This window comes from Doryrhamphus excisus, chromosome 22, assembly GCF_030265055.1.
Source record: "Doryrhamphus excisus isolate RoL2022-K1 chromosome 22, RoL_Dexc_1.0, whole genome shotgun sequence".
NCBI lineage: Eukaryota > Metazoa > Chordata > Actinopteri > Syngnathiformes > Syngnathidae > Doryrhamphus > Doryrhamphus excisus.
Window position 1 is genome coordinate 13,168,042 of NC_080487.1, and position 26,763 is coordinate 13,194,804.

The window sequence follows — 26,763 nt, forward strand, 5'->3', positions numbered from 1 at the left end:
CATGTTAAAGGTTAAATAACTGTTAATAGTTATCCTCCCGATCCGTGTGGAAGTGGTAAGTTTTTGGCTATTTAAGTTGAAAGGAAATAACTCGGAGGCTACCGTTTAGGTCGCTAGCTGTCTAGTTTTGCGAGTTAGCATGTGTCTCAAGACCCCGCAGTTGCACAATATGTTGTTAATAAAAAGAGTATAAATGTGACTATAGTCGTGTTTTGTCATGTCTACAGGGCTCTAATAATGCTTTGTTCATTTTAATATGAAAAAAAAAAATTTGTCTACCCACCAAGTTTTTATTATTTGCCGTTTTATTATTATTATTATCATTATTTATTTATTTATTACTGATTGATTTTCTTTATTCTTGATTTGTTTATTTATTTTTCATCTTATTTTGTGTAGAAAAATAAAAAGTAAGATATTTGCTTTGTTCGTTTTAATCTGAAAAAAAAGAATTTGTCTACCCACCAACTATATGTGGTTTCTTAATTTTTAATTATTTTATTTTTTAATTATTATATTATTATTATTATATTTATTTATTACTGATTGATTGATTTTCTTTATTTTTGATCTTATTTTGTGTAGAAAAATAAAAATTAAGATATTTAAGAACGGTGGAATGTTTTATCAGAGCTTGTCTTGTAGAAAATCGGAACCAAAGCAAAGTTTATTCATTTTTCTGTTTTTAATATAAATTCATTTTTTGTTTTTTTTTTTTTGGAAAACCTGATGCGGCCCAGCCTCGCCTAGACCCTAGCTCCAGTGTCCCCCCCCAGGTAAATTGAGTTTGCTAACCGTATCGCGAATGATGAAAAAAAGCATCAATAACGACAAAGAACCAAAACACAACAACGGGCGCCAACCAATTAGCAATCGCTCATGATTATGGGAACGTCGTAGTAGAAGGTATCCTAATGAGTCCCGTTTCCATTTGCCGTCCCAGCTCGAGAAGAAGAGCCGCTTCTCCTCACCTAATGACTTCCGGGAGTGGATTACTCCATCAAGTCCTCGCTTCTGTTTGTTTGTCCTCGGCGTAAATAATAGTCAGCCTCTAAAATGCATTCAACAGAGTACTTGAGACGGCGTGAATGAGCGGGTACGACAAAGTACGCAAGCTAATACCCACTCAAGTGACTGTGGATACAAAGAGGGGGGGGCTAATAGAAGCAAGTTTTAGCATAAATACTGCGGATTTGATACAGCACTCTACGAGAAGCAATGAAAAAAATAAGAATAAAATGTTATTACACTTGTTATTATCAACAACAAACACGGAAAATTAAGTCAATGAAACTGAAGTCAAAGTTTTATTCGAGGACGGCGAACCTGACGGCTCACAAGACGAGAATTAACCAAGCGCTGACAACGCTGTCTAAAACCGACGGCTAAATTAGCCATAAAACCATAAACGACTGTAAATGCTACAGTTAACAGTTTAAAGTAAATAACTGCAGCGGTCTTTAATTAGCCTCACTTCAAAACACTTTAACACAGGGGTCTCAAACTCAATTTACTTGGGGGCCACTGGAGCTCGGGTCTGGGTGAGACTGGGCCGCATCAGGTTTAAAAAAAAAAAAAAAACACATTTATTAAAAACAAAAAAAAAATAAAAAAAATTCGCTTTGGTTTCGATTTTCTACAATAAAAGCTCTGATAAAACATTCCACTGTTCTCAAATATGTTACTTTTTATTTTTCTACTCAAAATAAGATGAAAAATAAATAAACAAATCAAGAATTAAGAAAATCAATCAGTAATAAATAAATATAATAATAATAATAATAAAAAATTAAGAAACCACATATAGTTGGTGGGTAGACAAATTATTTTTTTTCATATTAAAATGAACAAAGCATTATTAGAGCCCTGTAGACATGACAAAACACGACTATAGTCACATTTATACTCTTTTTTTATTTACAACATATTGCGCAACTGCGGCGTCTTGAGACACATGCTAACTCGCAAACTAGAGAGCTAGCGACCTAAACGGTAGCCTTCGAGTTATTTCCTTTCAACTTAAATCGCCAAAAACTTACCACTTCCACACGGATCCGGAGGGTAACTATTAACAGTTATTTAACCTTTAACATGAACATGAATCAAACGTAATAATTTTTTTTGGGTACATGATACCATACAGCATCCATATCAAAACTTGCGCAAAACTTTCGTATCAAGGCGGGGGCCTCAAAATAGTGTCCTGCGGGCCACATTTGGCCCGCGGGCCGCATGTTTGAGACCCCTGCTTTAACGGTTGTTAATGAAGCCATGGCCGTTTGCTGCATTCGAGGTATCATGAGGGGTTCGCATCCGGCAGATTTATGTACCTCTGCGTGCGGTCACTTGTTGGTGTGAAACTACGTTCCTATACGTCAAACTCATTATGATAATTAAGCAGTAGGCTCCTTATGCAATTCCAACACTGGTTTTGCTATCCCATTTCAAATGTACAAACATGTTCACGGTGTAAACATTTCCAACACTGCACCCTCCCAGAGACCCAATCAAGCTTTTCTTGGACCCCCCAGTTGGTAAAAGTTCCAAACCACACACACGGATTCTGTTTCTGAAAAGTGGCATCACCGGCGACGAGGCGACACAGAGAAAGGGTGATGAAATCCGGTGTTTCCGCGTGACACCGAAACACTCAAAGCGCTCTTCATTATTAATGTCCGGGGGATCGAGCGTAGCAGCGGCTCCTCGTTATCAATCATTCATTGGCTTTTCCATTGAGAAACACTTCAGTGCCAAATGGGACTTGCAAAGCGCCAAATAAAACAAACTTGTGGTGATTTCAAGCAAAGATTATGCGGACTCTGTTATGCAAAAGTGGATTTTCAACGGGGCTGCATGGCGGTCGAGTGGTTAAAGCGAGTTCAATTCCACCCTCGGTCATATCTGTGTGGAGTTTACATGTACATATAAAAGTACATATGACGTCATTCTGTTTCATTATGTTCATTCATTCATTCATTTTCTACCGCTTTTCCTCACGAGGGTCGCGGGGGGTGCTGGAGCCTATCCCAGCTGTCTTCGGGCGAGATGTTTCATTATGTTTTAAAAATGCAATCAGTTCTGATGACACAACATCCAAATCAAGACCAGGACTTGAACTGTTTTTTAGGCCAATTGGAAGGCAACCATGTCACCAACAAGCTCTACGACTGGTTGTTTTGGTCCCAGTCGTAGAAGGAATTCAGAGGTTGTATAAAGGAACCCAGGAATTCGAATAGGTATTGAACTGGTTTTTACACCATAGTCACACAGTAGTACCAGTGATCTTGGGGTCAGTGGTGAACTGAAAGATTGAACTGCGGTCATTCAACCTAAAAATCAACAAGACCAGGACTTAAGCAAGGTCTTTGACTGGTTGTTTTGGTCCCAGTCGTAGAAGGAATTCAGAGGCCAGATGTTGTATAAAGGAACCCAGGAATTCGAATAGGTATTGAACTGGTTTTTACACCATAGTCACACAGTAGTACCAGTGATCTTGTGGTCAGTGGTGAACTGAAAGATTGAACTGCGGTCATTCAACCTAAAAATCAACAAGACCAGGACTTAAGCAAGGTCTTGGACTGGTTGTTTTGGATCTGGTCGTAGAAGGAATTCAGACAAATGTGTCCTAATATATATACAGTAAACCTCGGATATATCGGATTCAATTGTTCCCACTGGTTTTGTCCGATATAAGCGAAATCCGTTATATGCGTATATACCGGAAAATGTCCGTTTTACGCATATATGGGATTTATATCCGGTATATGCGTAAATCGGATTTTATCCGTTATAAAAAGGCACTTCCTTGACTATGTTTCCAATGTACCTGGACGCGCAGGCAACGCTGCAAACGCTACAAATGACGTCGTATAGCGGCCTGTCACCATTCGGCGAATCGGAGCGCCACGATGCGGCCATCCGATATATCTTTTTTATCTGTCCGTTGTGAGCGAATTTCCGATATATCCGAGTCCGATATATCCGGGGTTTACTGTAGCTTGTATCCTTCCCCTCGACCATGATGTCGAACAATCTTTGCTTTCAGGTCATTAGAGAGTTGTTTTGAGGCGGCCATGTTGCGACTAATTATTTTGTGTGTCGTAAAGGTCAGTTGACATCACTTCCTGTGTGTGATTGTGTATACAGTAAACCTCGGATATATCGGATTCAATTGTTCCCACTGGTTTTGTCCGATATAAGCGAAATCCGTTATATGCGTATACCGGAAAATGTCCTTTATAATGTCCTTTTATTTTCCTATATAAATCCGATATATGCGTAAATGGGATTTTATCCGTTATAAAAAGGCACTTCCTTGACTATGTTTCCAATGTACCTGGACGCGCAGGCAACGCTGCAAACGCTGCAAATGACGTCGTATAGCGGCCTGTCACGATTCGGCGAATCGGAGCGCCACGATGCGGCCATCCGATATATGCGAGGGAAATTTCATGGAAATGCATTGGAACGGGACTGGAGATTTTGTCCGAAATAGGCGAAATCCGTTATAAAAAATCCGATATATGCAATGAATTTTATTGGAAATGCATTACAGAAAAATCGCTTCTTTTTTATCTGTCCGTTGGGAGCGAATTTCCGATATATCCGAGTCCGATATATCCGGGGTTTACTGTAGCTTGTATCCTTCCCCTCGACCATGATGTCAAACAATCTTTGCTTTCAGGTCATTAGAGAGTTGTTTTGAGGCGGCCATGTTGCGACTAATTATTTTGTGTGTCGTAAAGGTCAGTTGACATCACTTCCTGTGTGTGATTGTGTATACAGTAAACCTCGGATATATCGGATTCAATTGTTCCCACTGGTTTTGTCCGATATAAGCGAAATCCGTTATATGCGTATACCGGAAAATGTCCTTTATAATGTCCTTTTATTTTCCTATATAAATCCGATATATGCGTAAATCGGATTTTATCTGTTATAAAAAGGCACTTCCTTGACTATGTTTCCAATGTACCTGGACGCGCAGGCAACGCTGCAAATGACGTCGTATAGCGGCCTGTCACGATTCGGCGAATCGGAGCGCCACGATGCGGCCATCCGATATATGCGAGGGAAATTTAATGGAAATGCATTGGAACGGGACTGGAGATTTTGTCCGAAATAGGCGAAATCCGTTATAAAAAATGCGATATATGCAATGAATTTTTATTGGAAATGCATTACAGAAAAATCGGTTCTTTTTTAATCTGTCCGTTGTGAACGAATTTCCGATATATCCGAGTCCGATATATCCGAGGTTTACTGTATATACACACACAACAGCACTTATTGGAGTCAAACACAGCTCATTTGCATTAAAGCTACAAACACACAAAATGGTATGTTCTGAATAGAGCTGACTAACAGTGTTAGTCAATACTCACTAATACTGTGGGAACGAAGTAGTGAAAAACACTATACTACGTGACCTATGATGTATAAGACACAGCACAGCCAACCGTGTCGTCTTTGCACCGCAGGGAACGTATCCCGGAGAAAATTCCTCATTTTGTCTGGGAAAGCTTCTATACAAATCACAGGTGCGGCGCTCGCAACATTCGGGACATTCGCCCCCCCCCTCCCTCGTTTGCTGCAATTACTCGCTAGCTCAACTCTCCCCAGTTTAGACTCTAATAGAAGCTTCCTCCTGAACCCCCCCACAAAACAGGAAATGTTCCGGTTTGCCGCCATGCGCTGGAAAAGCCACTAACGTAATTCTTTCACCCCCCCTACCCCCCCCCCCCCACACACACACACTTTCAAGTTGGATTTGTGACACACAATGAGGGATTATGTGATCCAGCGGCGGCCCCGATCAATACTAATCAACCGCAAGTAGACAGAAAATGAATTTTCCACCTCCGAAGCAAAGGTTGAATGAATTAAGAGCCTCCATTCAGCCACTTTGGGCTAAGTGAAAACCAACCGAGCGGTCCGACAGTCCAAACACAAACCGAACGGATGTCTAGGCCAGGCATTCCCAAATGCAGGCTTCCAAAGTCACAATCGGAAAGGGAAAGGATTCTCCATTTAGCCACTCTACGTGCAAACAAGGTGACATTGACAAGAACAATGGCGGACCGCCGCACTCATGTTGTTAAATGCTAATAAATGAGCAATAAAAGAAAATAGTTGGTAGGCACTCGTGGTTTGGAAAATTAACGGTTTCTCGACAGGATACTTTTAGTTATGTTTTTTTTTTTTTTTACAAATTTCTAAAAAAATCAAATCAAAACGGCAAAAAGATAAAAAAAAAGATCAAATTTATTATCTATAAATTATGAGCCTTGGTGAAATTTATATTATATTATACATATTGGGTTTAATTGTAATAAATAATATACTGTACATTATGTATATATTATAATTAAATTATAATATAATTTTAATTATAAGTAAATATATAAAGCTACATTCAAAAGGTAATATAATGAGAAAAAAATTTATTTTTATAACGAATTACCTGTAAAAAAAAACAATAATAAAGACATTTAATAAAAAATATAAAACAGGTTTTATTTTATTGACATCCAAATGAAATTAGATGAAAATATAAAAACATAATACAATAAAAATAAATTTAAAAAATACTATATTTTATATATGAATAAAGAAACAACAAATAATACAAATTTAAATATGTAATGTACAATAAATACATTAATTAAATAATATAAAAACAAAATAGAAAATTACACTCAAAATTAATAATGCATTGAAAAATAATAATAATAATAATAATAATAATAATAATAATAATAATAATAGGTTCTACCAAAGGGTTTGCTTTGGCCCTCTCATTTTATGCTATTTTGTTTTAATTTTCTTATTATTTTTAATTTTATTTAGTTTTATTTAATGTTCATTGTGTATTTTCCTCTATGATAGCTCGAATAAAAGAATAAACTGAAACTAGGTTGAACCCGCCTGCCTTAAAAAGCCCGTCTCTCCGAATATCGAGTGACCTAAGTAATTGAGGCGTGTCACACGTGACGTGTTTAACATGTTTAACATCCACCTTTGGCTCGGTCCTTGTACACGGCCAACAAGACGAAGCAGCACAACAAAAAAGGAAAAAACTGTACCCAAAACAAAGACGATATCAGAGAGCTACATCACATGGACTTGTGTTCCTCTGTGGGATTTAACCTGATACTTTTTTTTTTTTTTTCAACAAGCTGGCATGAAAATAAAAAAAAAATAGGTTGTGAAATGTGTGTGCTTACATTTAAATTCTTCGAAGGAAAAAAAAACCATGTTTCCCTCTACTACGGTAATCCCTGCTGGTATCAAAATGTTTGCTCTCTAAATATTTACCCACCCAGAGTCACATCATCACCCGCCACAAACACGCGTACCTTGAGACTTCCTTTCTTTCTTGCATGCAGAGTGTTGGGTCCCGGAGGAGACGCCACAAAAGCGTTGCAGAATCGACTCGGAACGCACGGCACATTCCCTCCCCCCTCCCACAAACAATTTTTTTGGTAAAGAGATGTTTGCTCGAGACAAAATGACGGGGGTTTTAAATGCGGCGACAAGACAAAAACACAACAGGAAGCAACTTAATACAGACATGACACTGGTGCTGCGTTTAAGGACCCACAGTAAAAACGCTCGTCGAAGAGTCTCTGCAGTACACGACAGGACAGCACTGCAAAAATATAATTATTATATGACAGCATGTTACATACCAGACAGAAAGCTGTGTAAAGAAAATGAAGCACACAAAAGGCAAGACCAAAGATCCATCCCAAAAAAAAACAAAAAAAACTCCGTAACAAGACTGTAGACCTGCAAGAGACCATCAGCAAAAAGCTTGGTAAGAAAGAGACCACTATTGGTGAAATAATTCAAAACTGGTTGAAGCTGGTTAATGATCTCAAGGGAGTTGGGAGCACGGTCACCATTTAGAACAGGGGTCTCAAACACGCGGCCCTACAAACCCCTCATGATACCTCGAATGCAGCAGCAGCGGCCATGGCTTCATTAGCAACCGTTAAAGCAGGGGTCATAAACACGCGGCCCGCGGGCCAAATGTGGCCCGCAGGACACTACTTTGAGGCCCCCAGCCTTGATATGAAAGTTTAATGTTAAAGTTTGATATGAATGCTGTATGGTATCATGTACCCAGAAAAAATTATTACGTTTGATTCATGTTCATGTTAAAGGTTAAATAACTGTTAATAGTTATCCTCCCTATCCGTGTGGAAGTGGTAAGTTTTTGGCGATTTAAGTTGAAAGGAAATAACTCGAAGGCTACCGTTTAGGTCGCTAGCTCTCTAGTTTGCGAGTTAGCATGTGTCTCAAGAGTGTGCAGTTGCGCAATATGTTGTAAATAAAAAGAGTATAAATATGACTATAGTCGTGTTTTGTCATGTCTACAGGGCTCTAATAATGCTTTGTTCATTTTAATATGAAAAAAATAATTTGTCTACCCACCAACTATATGTGGTTTCTTAAGTTTTTATTATTTTTATTATAATAAAATTTTATTATTTTTTATTATTATTATTATTATTATTTTATTATTTTTTTATTATTATTTTAAAGTTTTATTATTATTATATTTATTTATTACTGATTGATTTTCTTTATTCTTGATTTGTTTACTTATTTTTCATCTTATTTTGTGTAGAAAAATAAAAAGTATCAACCTTGGGGACCAACTACAAGGGTTTCTTCACCAAGAACTTAGCTACGTTTTACTTGGGAATCAAACACTTACCGGAATCAAATATTTAACATAACCTTTTTTTGATGTTTTATGGGAATTTTTCTTACATCTGTCGATATTAACCTTGAACCTACCGTAAAAATCACAGACTTTTTATATGTTACAACATCAGTAGGGATCAAATACTTATTTCCCCCACTTCCTATGACCGAGACCGTCAAAGCCAAACAATCGTTAAGTACTGCTTACTTAACACCAGCTGATCTTTATTAATACATTATTATTAAGTAATCAGACGACTAAGCGTAAGTATCAGCGCCACCGAAACAACCTTGCCGCCGCTCAGAAACAGAAAGCTTTATCAAATCCTAACAATCATCTCAGTGTCTGCTTTTTGCAAGGCCGTCTCGGCGGAGGCGGGAGCAGAATTTTAAAAATGTGACCAAAACACGACTGGAAGAATAACCAAGCAGCCTCGGATGCCGTTTTTATTGTTTTATAAGGTCAGTCTGACAAAATGAATACAATTGCTTTGTTGACGTATTGCTTCTGTAGACTGCAGGTACTAAAAGTTTGCTGGAAGAGGCGGCAATAATGAGCTCGGCTAATTGAACAAAAATTATTCTTTAATTATCCTGATTCGTTCTCAAGTTTGTTGGCTAAAAAAACACTGAAGTTTATTAAGCCGTCTCTTATTTGCTGGCTAAAAAGGCTAATTATCTCAAGTTAAAGGAGACCTATTATGCTAATTTTGGGGCCTTTGTCAATATTGAGTCGTGGACTCCTATAAAGCAGCTACACATGAAAACCAACACAGAAAGCTTTGTAGATCATCCAGAATCTGCACCTATTCCAGTATTTCCTTGGCTTGTCCTTGGCCCCGCCCACTCTGCTGTGATTAATTAATAGCGTTAATTGCGTCTCAACTTGTTTTCTAACTAAAGAAGTGGTTCTCACGGCTGATTATTTAAGCTAGTTTCATGGTAGGCTGCACGGCGGTCGAGTGGTTAGCCTGCGCAAGTCTCACAGCTAGGAGACCCGAGTTCAATTCCACCCTCGGCCATCTCTGGTGTGGAGTTTGCGTGTTCTCCTCGTGAATGCATGGGTTTCCTCCCACATTCCAAAAACATGCTAGGTTAATTAGCGACTCCAAATTGTCCATAGGTATGAATGTGAGTGTGAATGGTTGTTTGTCTATATGTGCCCTGTGATTGACTGGCCACCAGTCCAGGGTGTACCCCGCCTCGCGCCTGAAGACAGCTGGGGTAGGCTCCAGCACGCCCACGACCCTCGTGAGGATAAGCAGTATAAAATGAATGAATGAAAACTTTTTGTTTTAACATGACTAGAGCCCTCCAGACATGAAATAGCACCCCTATAGTCACTTTTACACTTGTATTACGCAGTATAGTAATAAAATAAGACTTGTTTGATGTGGGTTGATGTCAAGTTAGAGTTTTAGCTTGGCGTGGGTTCATACCCTTGTGTAGGTATATTGTGTAGGTTTCCTCCCACATTCCAAAAACATGCTAGGTTAATTAGCGACTCCAAATTGTCCATAGGTATGAATGTGAGTGTGAATGGTTGTTTGTCTATATGTGCCCTGTGATTGGCTGGCCACCAGTCCGGGGTGTACCCCGCCTCTTGCCCGAAGACAGCTGGGGTAGGCTCCAGCACGCCCACGACCCTCGTGAGGATAAGCAGTATAACATGAATGAATGAAAACTTTTTGTTTTAACATGACTAGAGCCCTCCAGACATGAAATAGCACCCCTATAGTCACTCTTACACTTGTATTACCCAGTATATGACTTGTTTGATGTGGGTTGATATAAAGTTTGAGTTTTAGCTTGGCGTGGGTTCATACCCTTGTGTAGGTATTATTGTGTAGGTTTCCTCCCACATTCCAAAAACATGCTAGGTTAATTAGCCACTCCAAATTGTCCATAGGTATGAATGTGAGTGTGAATGGTTGTTTGTCTATATGTGATTGGCTGGCCACCAGTCCAGGGTGTACCCCGCCTCGCGCCTGAAGACAGCTGGGGTAGGCTCCAGCACACCCGCGACACTCGTTAAAGTAATACTAAAGTAATAATTTTTAAAGTCGTGGATTCAGTATAAGCTAGTTTGCTGGCTAAAGAAGTGGTGTTGATTCAGGCTGGAGTAGTACGCTAGCTAAAGTAGTATGGCTAACCCGATTGAGTCCAAGGTCCAAGTCTTAGTTCCAGTCACTCAGAGAAGAGTTGAAGAGTGCACACACACCAAGGGTCAGAGGAGTTCGCTCACTTTTCTGAGCGAGGGCGCTAAAAATAAAATCACCCTAGACACAATCCACATATTTGATTCCGTGCTCGTGTCACGTCATGTCGTCTCTCAGGCATGAAGAAGAAGAAGAAGAAAAAAAAAAAAAAAAAAACGCCATCTCCCTACTTTGCACACTCCTCACTATACGCTCTCGCTCTCTTCTCTCAGCCACATCCGCCAGGATAAAAATGAGTGGTTAAAATGCAAAATGAAATATTCATGCAAGAGGGCTTTCACCCATGAAGCAGTCTCCCACTCCGCCAACCCCCCCACTTTCCTTCTTTCTCCTCCAGCTCCAGGAGAGAGTGAGAAACTTTTCTTTTTAGGGAGGAGAGTGTAACTGACAGGTGCTAAATATTAAACAAAGACTGCTAGCCGATATACGGAATCTTCCGTACATCATTTAAAAATCAGGGGTCTCAAACTCAATTTACTTGGGGGGCCACTGGAGCTAGGGTCTGGGTGAGACTGGGCCGCATCAGGTTTTCCAAAAAAAAAAAAAAACATAAAAACGCATTTATTAAAAAATAAAAAGAAATTTAATTCAAATTTTCTACAATAAAAGCTCTGATAAAACATTCCACTGTTCTCAAATATCTTAATTTTTATTTTTCTACACAAAATAACATGAAAAATAAATAAACAAATCAAGAATAAAGAAAATCAATCAGTAATAAATAAATATAATAATAATAATACAACAACAAATAATAAAAATTTAAGAAACCACATATAGTTGGTGGGTAGACAAATTATTTTTTTCATATTAAAATGAACAAAGCATTATTAGAGCCCTGTAGACATGACAAAACACGACTATAGTCACATTTATACTTTTTTTTATTTACAACATATTGCGCAACTGCAGCGTCTTGACACACATGCTAACTCGCAAACTAGAGAGCTAGCGACCTAAACGGTAGCCTCCGAGTTATTTCCTTTAAACTTAAATAGCCAAAAACGTACCACTTCCACATGGATAGGGAGGATAACTATTAACAGTTATTTAACCTTTAACATGAACATGAATCAAACGTAATCATTTTTTCTGGGTACATGATACCATACAGCATCCATATCAAAATTGCGCGGGCCGCGCTAACATTAAACTTTCATATCAAGGCAGGGGGCCTCAAACTAGTGTCCTGCGGGCCACATTTGGCCCGCGGGCCGCATGTTTGAGACCCCTGATCTAAATTATGTGCATATGCATATTACATGATACTAAAACCACCATAATTTGGTGCTTAATTATGATTATATAGAAATCTGTGTGTGGAGTTTGCATGTTCTCCAACAGCAGAATGAATGAATTAAATCCTGTAACCCTGGACTGGTCTACAATAACATATTAAATATGGAATTATTATTTTTTATTTAATCATGTCATTGGAAGATTTATAGAAGAAACAGATGCTATTTTTAAAGAAATGTAAAATGTATAGTATGAGGACTGTTTGCAAAGAAATGTGACTTGGTGCCCTGCCCCCGCCCCGCCATCATTAAGAGTCATAAACTACCACAAGTGGCATCTCAGAGGGATAATTCTCCAATAGAAACCCCCCCCCCCTTTTTTTTTTTTTTGCCTCCCTACAACCAAACCCTTCAGCCAGGACAGATTAGGTTTCACATTCCAACCTCCACACACACACAGAAGAAGAAAAGGAACGAGGGACCTCCATTTTTGTTTGGGACTTGGACACTATTTCATCTCATCATTCAAACCAAAAAAAAATACACACCCAAAAATAGTGTTTGGACACGCCTCCTTACTAAACAACAACAGCAGGGGTGTTAAAATATGACTGACTGCGGCGAAAAAAACGGTTGTGTATTTACGTCCGCAGGGCATCGCCCACTTAATTAGCTCCGCGTGATTACTTTTATTACGTCTGCGGAGGGTGGAACCGTTATCGACAATTTGGACACATACGTAAACCTCATACCGTCGTACGTTTTCACTACTGGATGGCCATGTGTCCCAATACTTTTGTGCACGTACAGATCCATGTATGTAGACCTCGGTAGTAACTTTGTGCTAAAAGTGCTAACTCATAGTTTCATTGGCTAAATTTAATATAGAAATTAAAAAAATGAAAACTTTATTTCTATCAATAGCCACGTATACACGGACCCAAATGCAATGGAAACGGAAAGAATTTACACCTCGTTCCGAAAGAAAAGTGGCACAGGTCACATGTAGGCAAACAACCATTCACACTCACAATCAATTCACCTAGCATGTTTTTGGAATGTGGAAGGAAACCGGAAAAAACCCACGCATACAAACTCCACGCAGAGATGACCGAGGATGGAATTGAACACGGGTCGCCTAGCTGTGAGGCCTGTGTGATAACCACTCCCCCACCATGCAGATCATCTTGTTTTCAAATTTGAGCTAAATTTCCCAAAATTCCAAAGCATGTTTTTCCAAATTGGCCTAAAACTTAAAACATATTAGTAGTTTAACAGTGAATGAATGGGGTGCTGGAGCCTATCCCAGCTGTCTTTGGGCAAGAGGCGGGGTACACCCTGGACTGGTGGCCAGCCAATCACAGGGCACATATAGACAAACGACCATTCACACTCACATTCATACCTATGGACAATTTGGGAGTCGCTAATTAACCTAGCATGTTTTTTTTGGAATGTGGGAGGAAACCGGAGTACCCGGAGAAAACCCACGCATACAAACTCCACGCAGAGATGACCGAGGATGGAATTGAACACAGGTCTCCAAGCTGTGAGGCCTGCGTGCTAACCACTCTACCACCGTGCAGACCATCTTGTTTTCAAATTTGAGCTACATTTTCCAAAGTTCCAAAGCATGTTTTTCCAAATTGGCCTAAAACTTAAAACATATTAGTCGTTTAAACCATTCATTCGCGGGGTTGCTGGAGCCTATCCCAGCTGTCTTCGGGCGAGAGGCAGGGTACACCCTGGACTGGTGGCCAGCCAATCACAGGGCACATATAGACAAACAACCATTCACACTCACATTCATACCTATGGACAATTTGGAGTGGCTAATTAACCTAGCATGTTTTTTTTGGAATGTGGGAGGAAACCGGAGTACCCGGTGAAAACCCACGCATACATGGAATTGAACACGGGTCGCCTAGCTGTGAGGCCTGTGTGATAACCACTCATCCACCGTGCAGACCATCTTGTTTTTGTTTTCAAATTTGAGCTAAATTTCCCAAAGTTCCAAAGCATGTTTTTCCAAATTCCAAAACTTAAAACATATTAGTAGTTTTCATTCATTTTCTACTGCTTTTTCCTCACGAGGGTCGTGGGGGGGTGCTGGAGCCTATCCCAGCTGGCGAGAGGCGGGGGTACACCCTGGACTGGTCGCCAGCCAATCACAACGCACATATAGACAAACAACCATTCACACTCACATTCATACCTATGGACATCACAAATTAACCTAGCATGTTTTTGGAACATGCAAACTCCACACAGAGATGGCCGAGGGTGGAATTGAACCCTGGTCTCCTAAGCTGTGAGGTCTGCGCGCTAACCACTAGACCACCGTGCCGCCTAGTTTAAACCAAACAATCCAAATGTGAAAAGAAGCCAAATCTTTGCAATTGAGAAGTAAACAAGGAAGCGGTGTGCTGCTAATTAGCTTAACCAGTCAAACATGCGTCCTCATATGATCTCCTTGAGTCCTAATAGTTACTTAGCGCTTACATCAATAAACATTTTAATCATTTTAAACAGTAAAAAAATAAAACTAGCAAACTACCAGTAGTTCCGTAATATTATTATAATATTATGTGTGTGTTATCTGTTGTTATCTGACGTCGGCCCGGCTGCAGCTGTACGAGGAGGCATCTCCATTGTCGGGACTAACAAGAGGTCGCAGAGGTCACTTGCATTTTCACAAGAGCTTTTGCCGCAGGGGTTTGGCACAAGTGACCGGCACACTAGTCCGTGTGGTATGGATAGGCTAAAGCTCCCCTTCTATAGAGTCACATCATTGCCGCTCCATTATGGAGGGGGATAGATTAGATTAAGTAAGATTATGCGGCAAAAAAAAAAAAAAAAAGGGGGGCTCCCTTTAAAAAGAGCAAAAAAAAAAATAACACACTCGGGATTTAGCCGGCAAGTCAACAGTGGGATTAAGAAGGAAAAAGGACCGTGTTTAAATCAAATGCTAATATCCGTACGGACTCAACTTTGAAGACTTGGGTTAGAAAGTGAATTTGTTGGTATTATGGCGCAAAACGTTACTTTTTGTAATTTTAATTAATATTAAAAAAACATGTGAGAGTCCAATTTCCTGTGAGTGACTTTGTCCCTGCTATTGGGCAAGTCAGTTCTCAGCCGTCCTTGCCCCGAGTTGCCTGACTGATGTCCAGTAATCCCTCGTTTATTGTGGTGTAGTATAAGAGACCTCCAAACATGAAATAGCACCCCTATGGCAATCTTTACACGGGTATAACTAGACGTTTGTTGCTCATTTGCATTAAAGCTACATACATATAAAATGCTGTGTTACAGTACAAACTTAAAGAGTATAAGAGACCTCTAAACATGAAATAGCACCCCTATGGCAATCTTTACACGAGTATAACTAGACGTTTGTTGCTCATTTGCATTAAAGCTACATACACATAAAATGCTGTGTTAGAGTACTAACTTAAAGAGTATAAGAGACCTCTAAACATGAAATAGCACCCCTATGGCAATCTTTACACGAGTATAACTAGACGTTTGTTGCTCATTTGCATTAAAGCTACATACACATAAAATGCTGTGTTAGAGTACAAACTTAAGAGTATAAGAGACCTCTAAACATGAAATAGCACCCCTATGGCAATATTTACATGAGTATAACTAGACGTTTGTTGCTCATTTGCATTAAAGCTACATACACATAAAATGCTGTGTTAAGAGTACAAACTTAAAAGAGTATAAGAGACCTCTACACATGAAATAGCACCCCTATGGCAATCTTTACACCAGTATAACTAGACGTTTGTTGCTCATTTGCATTAAAGCTACATACACATAAAATGCTGTGTTACAGTACAAACTTAAAGAGTATAAGAGACCTCTACACATGAAATAGCACCCCTATGGCAATCTTTACTTGAGTATAACTAGACGTTTGTTGCTCATTTGCATTAAAGCTACATACACATAAAATGCTGCGTCAAAGTACAAACTTAAAAGAGTATAAGAGACCTCCAAACATGAAATAGCACCCCTATGGCAATCTTTACACGAGTATAACTAGACGTTTGTTGCTCATTTGCATTAAAGCTACATACACATAAAATGCTGCGTCAAAGTACAAACTTAAAAGAGTATAAGAGACCTCTAAACATGAAATAGCACCCCTATGGCAATCTTTACACGAGTATAACTAGACGTTTGTTGCTCATTTGCATTAAAGCTAAATACACATAAATTGGTGTGTTAGAGTACAAACTTAAAAGAGTATAAGAGACCTCTAAACATGAAATAGCACCCCTATGGCAATCTTTACACAAGTATAACTAGACGTTTGTTGCTCATTTGCATTAAAGCTACATACACATAAAATGCTGCGTCAAAGTACAAACTTAAAAGAGTATAAGAGACCTCTAAACATGAAATAGCACCCCTATGGCAATCTTTACACGAGTATAACTAGACGTTTGTTGCTCATTTGCATTAAAGCTACATACACATAAAATGCTGTGTTACAGTACAAACTTAAAAGTGTATAAGAGACCTCTAAACATGAAATAGCACCCCTATGGCAATCTTTACATGAGTATAACTAGACGTTTGTTGCTCATTTGCATTAAAGCTACATACACATAAAATGCTGTGTTAGAGTACTAACTTAAAAGAGTATAAGAGACCTCTACACATGAAATAGCACCCCTATGGCAATCGTTACACGAGTATAACTAGACGTTTGTTGCTCATTTGCATTAAAGCTACATACACATAAAATGCTGCGTCAAAGTACAAACTTAAAAGAGTATAAGAGACCTCTACACATGAAATAGCACCCCTGTGGCAATCTTTACATGAGTATAACTAGACGTTTGTTGCTCATTTGCATTAAAGCTACATACACATAAAATGCTGTGTTACAGTACAAACTTAAGAGTATAAGAGACCTCTACACATGAAATAGCACCCCTATGGCAATCTTTACATGAGTATAACTAGACGTTTGTTGCTCATTTGCATTAAAGCTACATACACATAAAATGGTGTGTTAAGAGTACAAACTTAAAAGAGTATAAGAGACCTCCAAACATGAAATAGCACCCCTATGACAATCTTTACACAAGTATAACTAGACGTCTGTTGCTCATTTACATTAAAGCTACATACAAATAAAATGGTGTGTTAGAGTACAAACTTAAAGAGTATTAGAGACCTCCACACATAAAATAGCACCCCTATGGCAATCTTTACACGAGTATAACTAGACGTTTGTTGCTCATTTGCATTAAAGCTACATACACATAAAATGCTGTGTTACAGTACAAACTTAAAAGAGTATAAGAGACCTCCAAACATGAAATAGCACCCCTATGGCAATCTTTACACGAGTATAACTAGACGTTTGTTGCTCATTTGCATTAAAGCTACATACACACAAAATGCTGTGTTAAGAGTACAAACTTAGAGTATGAGAGACCTCTACACATGAAATAGCACCCCTATGGCAATCTTTACACGAGTATAACTAGACGTTTGTTGCTCATTTGCATTAAAGCTACATACACATAAAATGCTGCGTCAAAGTACAAACTTAAGAGTATAAGAGACCTCTAAACATGAAATAGCACCCCTATGGCAATCTTTACACGAGTATAACTCGACGTTTGTTGTTTCAGTTAATGGAATAATCGGTTAGGCCTTAGATTAGGGGTGGCAAACTGCGGCCCGGGGGCCACATCCGGCCCGCCGAGTGTTTAAATACGGCCCGTCCGTTCTTTTTAAAATATTGCATTGAAACTTAACATACAAGGCTTGTGCTAACCTTTTGATGGTTAAGGTAGCTTTTTTTAATCAATTAGGTTAATTAATGTGGTCTGCTGTTATAGCAAATTGCTACATTTTACAGATATAATAATTCCAGGTGGATTGTTTGAATTATGTAAAATATATAGTCCGGTTCATTGTTGCAGCTCCCGTCTTAAAAATGATGTGGATTTTGAATGCGAACGTCTAACGCTACTTAGTCTTACTTAGTCTAGAGCGCTCTTTTGTGTAACACTCTGTACAACCGCTATCATCGACATGACCCAAAATAAGCAGGGACCGGTTGCATACTCTAACGTGATTAAATGATGTGTGGTCTGGCGACACTCCCGACACCTACCCCTCCCTCCTTCCCTCCCGCACCGCCGCCACCGCCGCCGCTGCTGCAGATTCCCATTTCCTGACCCGTGTTGTCAAAATAGAAGCCTCATATTAACAGTCGACAGCCAAGACGACAGCGTCTGACCATCCATCGTGGAAGCCCTCTCAGCACATGGCAGCCCTGCAGGCTTACAAGTCATTCCACACACACACACACACACACACACACACACACATGCCAAATACAACCAAGATGTACACACACATGCAAGATGTATCCACGCCGTCAGGAGATAAATCACCGTCAAGAAAGGCACACTTTCCTTCTGCTCTGTGGATTTATTCACACGCTGACATTTTTTTTTTTTGCTGTGAAATCTTGAAGGGTCTGACAATAAAACCTTGGAGTAGCTTCCGGGGAAGAAAAAAAAAAAAATTACACACTCTTTGCAAGCGACTTGGAGGGGTCGCTACAAACGTTAGCGCCCACCTGTTTAACGTATCAAGCCCAGTAGTCCGGTTCGGTGGCAGGAAAAGATGAATATTACCCCTGAGTGAATGAGTCAAAGGTGAAATTGACACGTTGTTATTTTTTGCTGCACGTCAACACCAACCATTGACTTTGGTTGTGTGTCAAAAATGCGGCATTGTTACATAATTGGTACATTTCTGCACCAATTACTGACTCTGATCATTGAGGTTGTTAACAATAAAGTCTGGATATCCGGTTAAACGAAGGAACGATTCTGATGCGTCTGTGCAAGCCTCCTGTATCGATACAAATCATCCATAAATCTTTCGATGCACCGGATATCGCGAGATAAGCAATCAGTTGGCGATGTCTCACAAACAACGCGATAGCTCGGGCTTCCGGGGAAAGACTCGGAGGCTAAGGCGTTTGGTCGGCAAATATAAACAAAGAGTACAAAAATGGTGCGCCCACACCAAAGCAGATAGTGTCGAGCTAATGTCGCACACGTGTACACGGTACAATAGCGGCGCAAACGTGATTGACACCTCTCAATGATTAAAATGATTGAAAAAATACGTCGAAAAAAATGTTGGTTATGAGGATATTGAAGATCGATGATGTTTTGTAGCACAATTATCGACCAGCAGTGACAGAGCTAGTCTTGCCGATCGGATTCTTTACCAATCATAATCATGGATAAGCGGTAGAAAATGTATGTATTATTAATAATGAAAAAAAGCTCTTTCTAATCGCAAAAGTCACGATTCATCAGTCGATTGTTTGGTCTAACAAAGTGCCAAATAAGCATCATGAACTTGGGTAATTGCTACTTTGTTTCTACTTAACTGATCAATATGAATCCATTTTTTTAACCACATAACCATAAAATATTGACTTTACCCATTAATCAAAATAATCACGATTAATCAGTTCGTTGTATTATCTTACAAAGTGCCAAAAATGCACCACGAATTTGAAAAATTGCTAATTTCTCCCACTGACCCAATTTGAAGTTGAGTAACTTATTTGTTTTACCACCTAACCACAAAATATTGACAACACCCGTTAATCACAACAGCCGCACTTAAATCCGGTGGTTGTACTCTCTGACAAAGCGTCCAAAATGCATCATGAACTTGAGTCATTGGTACTTTTTTTCCACTTAATGATTCATACAACATGTAAAAAAAAAGCCTGAAAAATGACTCAATTTGAACTCTAACTTGTTTTTTTTACCAGACGACTACAAAGCGAAACTAAAAACAAAAGGTTTGTGTATGGAAAACATAAATAAATATTTCTTAAACTCCAGTAATTATTGCATTTGACACCACAGCCACCAATGGTTGATTCCAACCAATAAAACACACAAACAAGCTAGTCATATTTGGTCTTTAACGATTATTCGGATGGTTGTATGCTTTTAGAAATCGAATAAATGTTACATTTCATTATTTTACCACCAATTACTGACATAATTCAGTTAGCACACTGAATCAAAATGATTGTTTATGGTCGAAATGACTTAAAAATGACTCAATTTGAAGCTTATTTCTTATTGTCAGTAAATGTTTGAGTTACCCATAAATCACATCAGACTAATCAGTCTAATAAACAGAAATCACTTCCTTGTATGGTCTGAACACCAGCAATTGATATCATTTTTTTTTAATCTCTCAGATTAATTGATCGATTGTTGTGATCAAATGTTCTTTTCAAATGATTTCGCAACAAGCACTGTGGATCCTCACGCATGAAAGCGACCCCATAATCAATCCTAAAAAGTCAATTAGCAGCAGAATGTGGTGTCTGTAGGATTTCCCCACAGTTAGATTTGGCACCTGAAGGTGACATCTTCCTAGTGTATAACAACACATTCCCAGCTATTACGGAATGGAACAGCGCCATGCCGGGATGTTCCGTCAAAGCGCTAGAACTTCCTTTGACACACTTTTGTGGATGCAGCCAAAACCACGCTGCAGACGCGTGATTCATCCCGTGAGACAGGAACCTACACAAAGCTCACATGGGCTCAGACCGCAAAACCAGCGGAGGAGCTCTTTTTTTTGGAGGAGCTCCGAGCAGAATTCCCAGGACAAATTGCTACAATGACGACATTGAATGGGAAATGCGAACTTCGGCGCTCAAGAAAACAGAGCGAGGTATCTTTCTGTGACGCTTGTTGGACAGCTCACGGATCACAAGGTGGATGAGTGGTTAGCAACTTAGCATTTCGCCGCTTCGGCATATCTGTGTGGAGTTTCCGGTTTCCTCCCACATTCCAAAAACATGCATGTTAGGTTCATTGGCGACTCCAAATAGTCTATGAATATGAATGTGAATGTTTGTCTATATGTGCCTTGTGATTGGCTGGCAACAAGCCCCGGGTGTACCCCGCCTCTCGCCCAAAGACAGCTGGGATAGGCTCCAGCATACCCCCACAACCCAAGTGAGGATAAGCTGTATACAAAACGGATGGATGGATGGACAGCGCCCAATGTTTACATGCTGCTTAAAACATTGTACGGTGGCCACGGTTTGACCCTGGAACAGAGCATCACCATTATTCCCCAATCAGAGGTTACCAGTGTTGCAGCTGGTGTGTTTTTGCAACGCTGCCAGCGGAGTCGAGCAGGAAGTTAATGAACAGTCCCCCCCCCCACCAGACAAGCACGTGCTGCGTTGCAGATCTCCTCGTCAATGTGCCTTTTGTTGGGACGGCTGGTGTTTCCACATCCAACACTTGAATAGAAGAAGGTCAAGCCTGGTGGGGTCTGCCCCCACGGTTGGCTCAGGAGCTCAAAAGAGGAAACCTCCGTCTCCAACATCTCGTATATATATTTTTTTTTACAATAAAGCCACTGCAAGTTTGACCGTGTCGTGAAAGCGGGAGGCGGGCAGGTGCGGACGCCGGGAAGCCAGGAGAATGGGTGGCAACCGCGGGGTGACATGACACATGTGTAAACAAGCATGGTGTACATGACCACCACCTCTAATCACAACAAGCTCGGGATGCAGCATGACAACAGATCTCTGCAGGGATGCCTGCAGATGTGTGCAACCTGCAGAAAAAACCACTTAAAAGCAGTCCTGGTTGCACATGGACGACACAGCTTTTCTATATTAACCATGCTTGACACATATTTACACAGAAACACTTAAAAAAGCATTCTCAAGTGCTCTCATCTCTGCTATATAATAGAGTTGTGAAATAGATATTAATATGAAAACATTGTGCACCGCAGTGCCCACTATTGAGTATTTCCCGGTTCAATCCTGCAGCATGCATGCATGCATCTTCGTTCAAAAAAATAAATAACACAAAAAAGGTGTGATTAGTAGATGCTAAATGGGTGCCCGGAGATTATTCACACACGGTGGCGTGATTAATTCCACACGCCGAATGCAAGCAGCATCTAAGCCCCCTGTAGCACGGAGCTCCACCGCCACAGTAACCGAGCATATGCACTCCTCCCCGGGGGAAGCGATCAGCTCCCCGGTTGCAAGGAGAACCGCGTCAGGCTATAAAACACTTTCAGCTCGGCACCCTCATGTCTCGCTCGCTGCCGGTTCCGACGCTCTATTGTTGGAGGTCGGAAACAATCCGAGCCCAAGTCTTGGGGGGGAACGACCACAACATAGAAAAGCCCACACCGAGACGAGGGAGCCTTTCGAGCCGCCTCGCTGGTAGCGAGTGTCGGTTAAGTTCGCGCCTACTCACCGGCTTGGGAGGAGGGGGGTGGGGGGAAAGCGGAGAAAGTCCTCGGCTAATTGTCGCCTCTTGTTGTTTTTAAATATTGTCCCCGCGAACGGCTCGACGTCAGCGAGCGAGTAAGTGGACAGACTCCGGCGGAGCGCAGTAAGTTGAAGTGTCAAATTACATCGGCTATTCTATTACTGACTGTGACTGGGACTCGGGCTCCGCGGCTGCAAACAAAACATGGCCGGGCCCGCCAGGCTCTTTCTGGGTATGGCGACGCCGAGTGGAACCGGACTGACTGCTCGTTTATGTTCCCGCGTTCAAGTGTCCACTCTCTTAGGAGCTAATGAAAATAACACTGTTTTTATCTTCTATATGGTGTATACCTTTTTATATTTTAAATGTTATTTACGCATATAGCTAACTAAATAGCTAACTGGCTATTAGCTAACAAGATTAGATGAAATAAAACTTTATTGATACCTCAGGCTGTGTCCACAGGGAAATTAAGGTTCCAGTAGCAGCGACGCCATATGTGATGGGGAAATTAAATGTTATTAAATAGGCCTATAATTAATGTGATATTAATATGATGAGAATCAAAATTGGTATTTCTACCCTAGAAAACGTTTAAACGTGCAAACCACCAGGCAATTGCCGCAAAGTCACACTGTAACATTTTTAATAAAGCATTGGAACCCAAACTAATAATTTGTAAGCTTTGCTTCTTCCTACTCCTTTCGGACATGTGGAACTGTGAACTGATTATGTCATGCACTCAATTGGAGGTCATTACTCAATACGACATTCTGACTCATCTTACGTAGAACGCTTAACTCATCATGCACCAACTTAACACTCAAAAGGTAGCTAAGAAATATTCAATTCAAGTACCACTGCAAGTTTTCCCCATAATGCATTTTGTCTCAGCATTTCATTGGTTATGGCTGTCTGGGCGCTGCAATGACGTCAGCCTCCTTCTGGACTCTGGGCTCCTTCTGGTGGACACAGGAAATATTGCTATAATATGTCATTTTATGACACGGACAATAGGGTTGGGTGATATGGAGCTTAGTATATATCACAATATTTTTGGAATATATAAAATGATATACAATTGAAATTCAGCATATTCTTGCATAAAAATCGACCAACCTTAAGCCGTTATTTAAATACACTTGTGTCAAATTATAAAGCGTATTTGCAACTGTATAAGTTAAAATAAAATATTTTTCATGACACTTTTGTTTACGTGCTGTAAACATGGGGCAAATGGCGCTCTTATTTTGAAGGACGATCACAGACGTGGGTTCTGTGTATGTGGAAAATGTGTATTTTTGAACGCAACTCATCTTAGCCGTGAATAAACATGCTTCTCGTATTTTTTTTTCACTCAGAATCCATATACGTATAACCACACGAGCATGCTAAACTAAGCTAACCCTTGCTAGCATCCATTCATGCTCTGTAAGATGAGATTCAGCCAACTTTTGTTTGTTTGTTTATCGCCAATTCAAGCTGTTTACGTCGGGAGGGGATTGTTCAGTGTTTAGAAGGATTTGTGTTTACACTGGAGATACTCAGTTTTATGCTATGATAATGTTTTAATCATTTTAATAATTATCTAATAAGCATAGTTGGACATTACTGTAAATGAAAGTGCGTTCTCAATGGACATATGTGCTAAAATAAGGTTAAAACATACGTTATTTGTGATGATATTGTTGGAGATACATGGTTTTCATGTATCTGTATTGTCAAGAAAAATATCTCCACATATTGTAACTATAAAGCGATAGAAATACATAATTGCATCATAATTCTTTGAGGTAGACAACGACGCAAATGGATTGATGACATCACCACATGGAACAACAAACGCTATGAGAACTACAAACCGGTGCTACAGGCGAACCGTGACCTCCGACCTTCAGCGGAAAGATGGAAGCAAACGATGACGACTTCATGGATCACCGCAACGTCGCAACGCATGTCATGTCCGCCCGCCCCCAACCCCCCCGTCTGTCGCGGACAGCGCCAGCCAGCCTCCATGTTTTGCGGGCGGCCGCTCTCTGATGGAAAGCTCTGAATAACAAAGACATGTTTGAGAGCAGCACAGGCATCGGCGGCAGTCGAGGCAAACGGGCATTGGGCATTGACGTCAAGGAGCCGTGACTATGCCAAGCGGCATCATGCACACACACACACACATGCACACACACATGCATGCATGCAGTGTGGCCCATTTAGAGGCAATCAAAGTTACAAACCAGGCTGTGTTGCTGTGATTGACTTTAAATTGGGAAGGGGGGGGGGGTTGGCTAGACTTGTGTGTTTGGAGCCCCTGCGAGCCCCCTCTCGACCCGTGTGTCTACCCCAGCTGTCTAAAAGTCAGGGGGAGGGAAAAAAAAAGGCCCTGGAACAATAGGCGCCATTTGTCCTGCTAAAAGGTGACAGGAAGCATTGATTTCGGGCTTGTGCTTGTTGTGAGCCATCCCCCGGATCGTCTGGCTGGAGAAACAAAGCGGCTGCACGTGGATCAGTTTCTGATGATCAATTTGATCAGCGCTGGAAGATTCTTCCGGCAGTAAGCCTCGCTTTTAAGATTAGCGCCATTTTGACTGCTGAGCAATATGCTGAATGTGATCACACAGACTGTCTCCAGACGAGATGATTCACGGCAGCCTGAGGATCCAAACATACTATGTGGAGGGGGGGGGGGTGTCTCCGTATCGCAAGTGGGTCAAGAAAAACTGAGTCAGGGAAAGAACTTCACTTTCACCTGATGTACTTTTTTTGTTTTGTTTTGTTTTTTGTGGTGCATTTTTTCTTTACAGTATGTTTTATATGCAATGCAGAGGTTAAAGTTCATCAATAAGTTTGTCTGCTATAGCTACACGACAAAGTTATTCAATGTGTAACGTCGCCAACTACTGGCCTGGCATGCACATTACAGTGCTCTTTTGTATTTTTGCAAGAAAAAGATCCCAACTCCCGAGGAACAATCTTGTAAGATTGCAAGACAAAAGTCATAATTTTATTAAAAAGAAACAATTTCACGACAATTTTACACCAAAATAAAGCTACGTTATGAGGACGTAAAAAATAAACTCCAATATGGTGAGGAAAAAGTCAACTAAATTATGAGAATTAAGTCATAAATTCACTTGACTAAATTTGCAATATTACAAGAAACCCTTACAAGAGAAAACTTGATAAATAAATGAATTTATTATGATTATTATTATTATTAATTTATAAGAAAATGCTGTCATTTGAAGAAATTATTTATTTTCTCAGAGAAAAGCCATAGTATTATGTTGCATTATTCTGGGAAAATTGTGAATTGTGGGATATTGTATTTAAAAATAATAATAATTAATTTACAAAAATACATTCATAATTATGAATTATGTATTGTGAAAATGGAAGTTGTAGCATTGCAGTATAATATATCATTATCATGTTAATTACGAGCATAATTTTACATGAAACAAGGGGCAATTTTCCCATAATAAAGTAGTAATATTACAAGAATAACAATGTAATTGGACAAAAATAAAGTTGCAATATTATAAGAAAATTAATTAAATTAATGCAAATAATAATGAGAATTAAGTTGCAGTACAATGGGACAAATTATAGTGCTATATTTTGGCATATTTTCTTTATTCTTTTCCTACTTCCTGTTCCTTTAAAATCACAGCAAGGTGCCTGCAAATTATTTCATTGACCTATGGAGCATTTTCCCATTGAACTGTATGAACTCTGCCTAGCAACAAGTGGCTGTTCAAAGGTCCATTGCCTGGACATTTAAAATCACACTTAGGTAATTGTGTTGTTTTACTGGTATAGCCATTTGGCGTCCCACCATTTTTTTTTTAGCATATTAAAAAACAAAAACAAATGTTGCAATAAAAGAGCACCGAGCAAAATGGAGAGCTGCTGCTGTCCTTGTTTTCATTTAAGCCTGCCAGCTGATTTATGAATGAACAAGTGCAGGGGGCTCCAGAGACCGGTCCACATCCTCTGCAAACAGCCAACCTCCAGTACAAATGTGTTTGCCGCCGACTCATAAACCCACAACAAGTGATGCTGTCGGACTCGCGCGGTCCCCAGAGTTTATTTCGGCCTGCTGGTTTGCATTACGGCCGCATATGGGGGAGGGACTCTGAGCTCTCACTTCACCGAGTAGAACCTTGAACAACTGAATTGTCAGGTAGATGTTGCTTTCCGGGTTGGAAAACAAACAACGGTTTTGTTTTCAAGACAAGCTGGGGTTCCGTCTAA

General features: G+C 40.0%; 1 protein-coding gene across 2 annotated transcripts in view; it reads right to left on the reverse strand.

Moving 5' to 3' along the window:
• Positions 1 to 26,763, reverse strand: part of LOC131109868 (zinc finger MIZ domain-containing protein 1-like) — a 128,878-nt gene that overhangs the window by 85,216 nt on the left and 16,899 nt on the right. For both annotated transcript variants that reach the window (XM_058062314.1, XM_058062315.1), the window contains exon 3: positions 22,495 to 23,471. The gene's annotated coding sequence lies outside the window, so the exon portion shown is untranslated. The remainder of the gene's footprint in view (positions 1 to 22,494; positions 23,472 to 26,763) is intronic.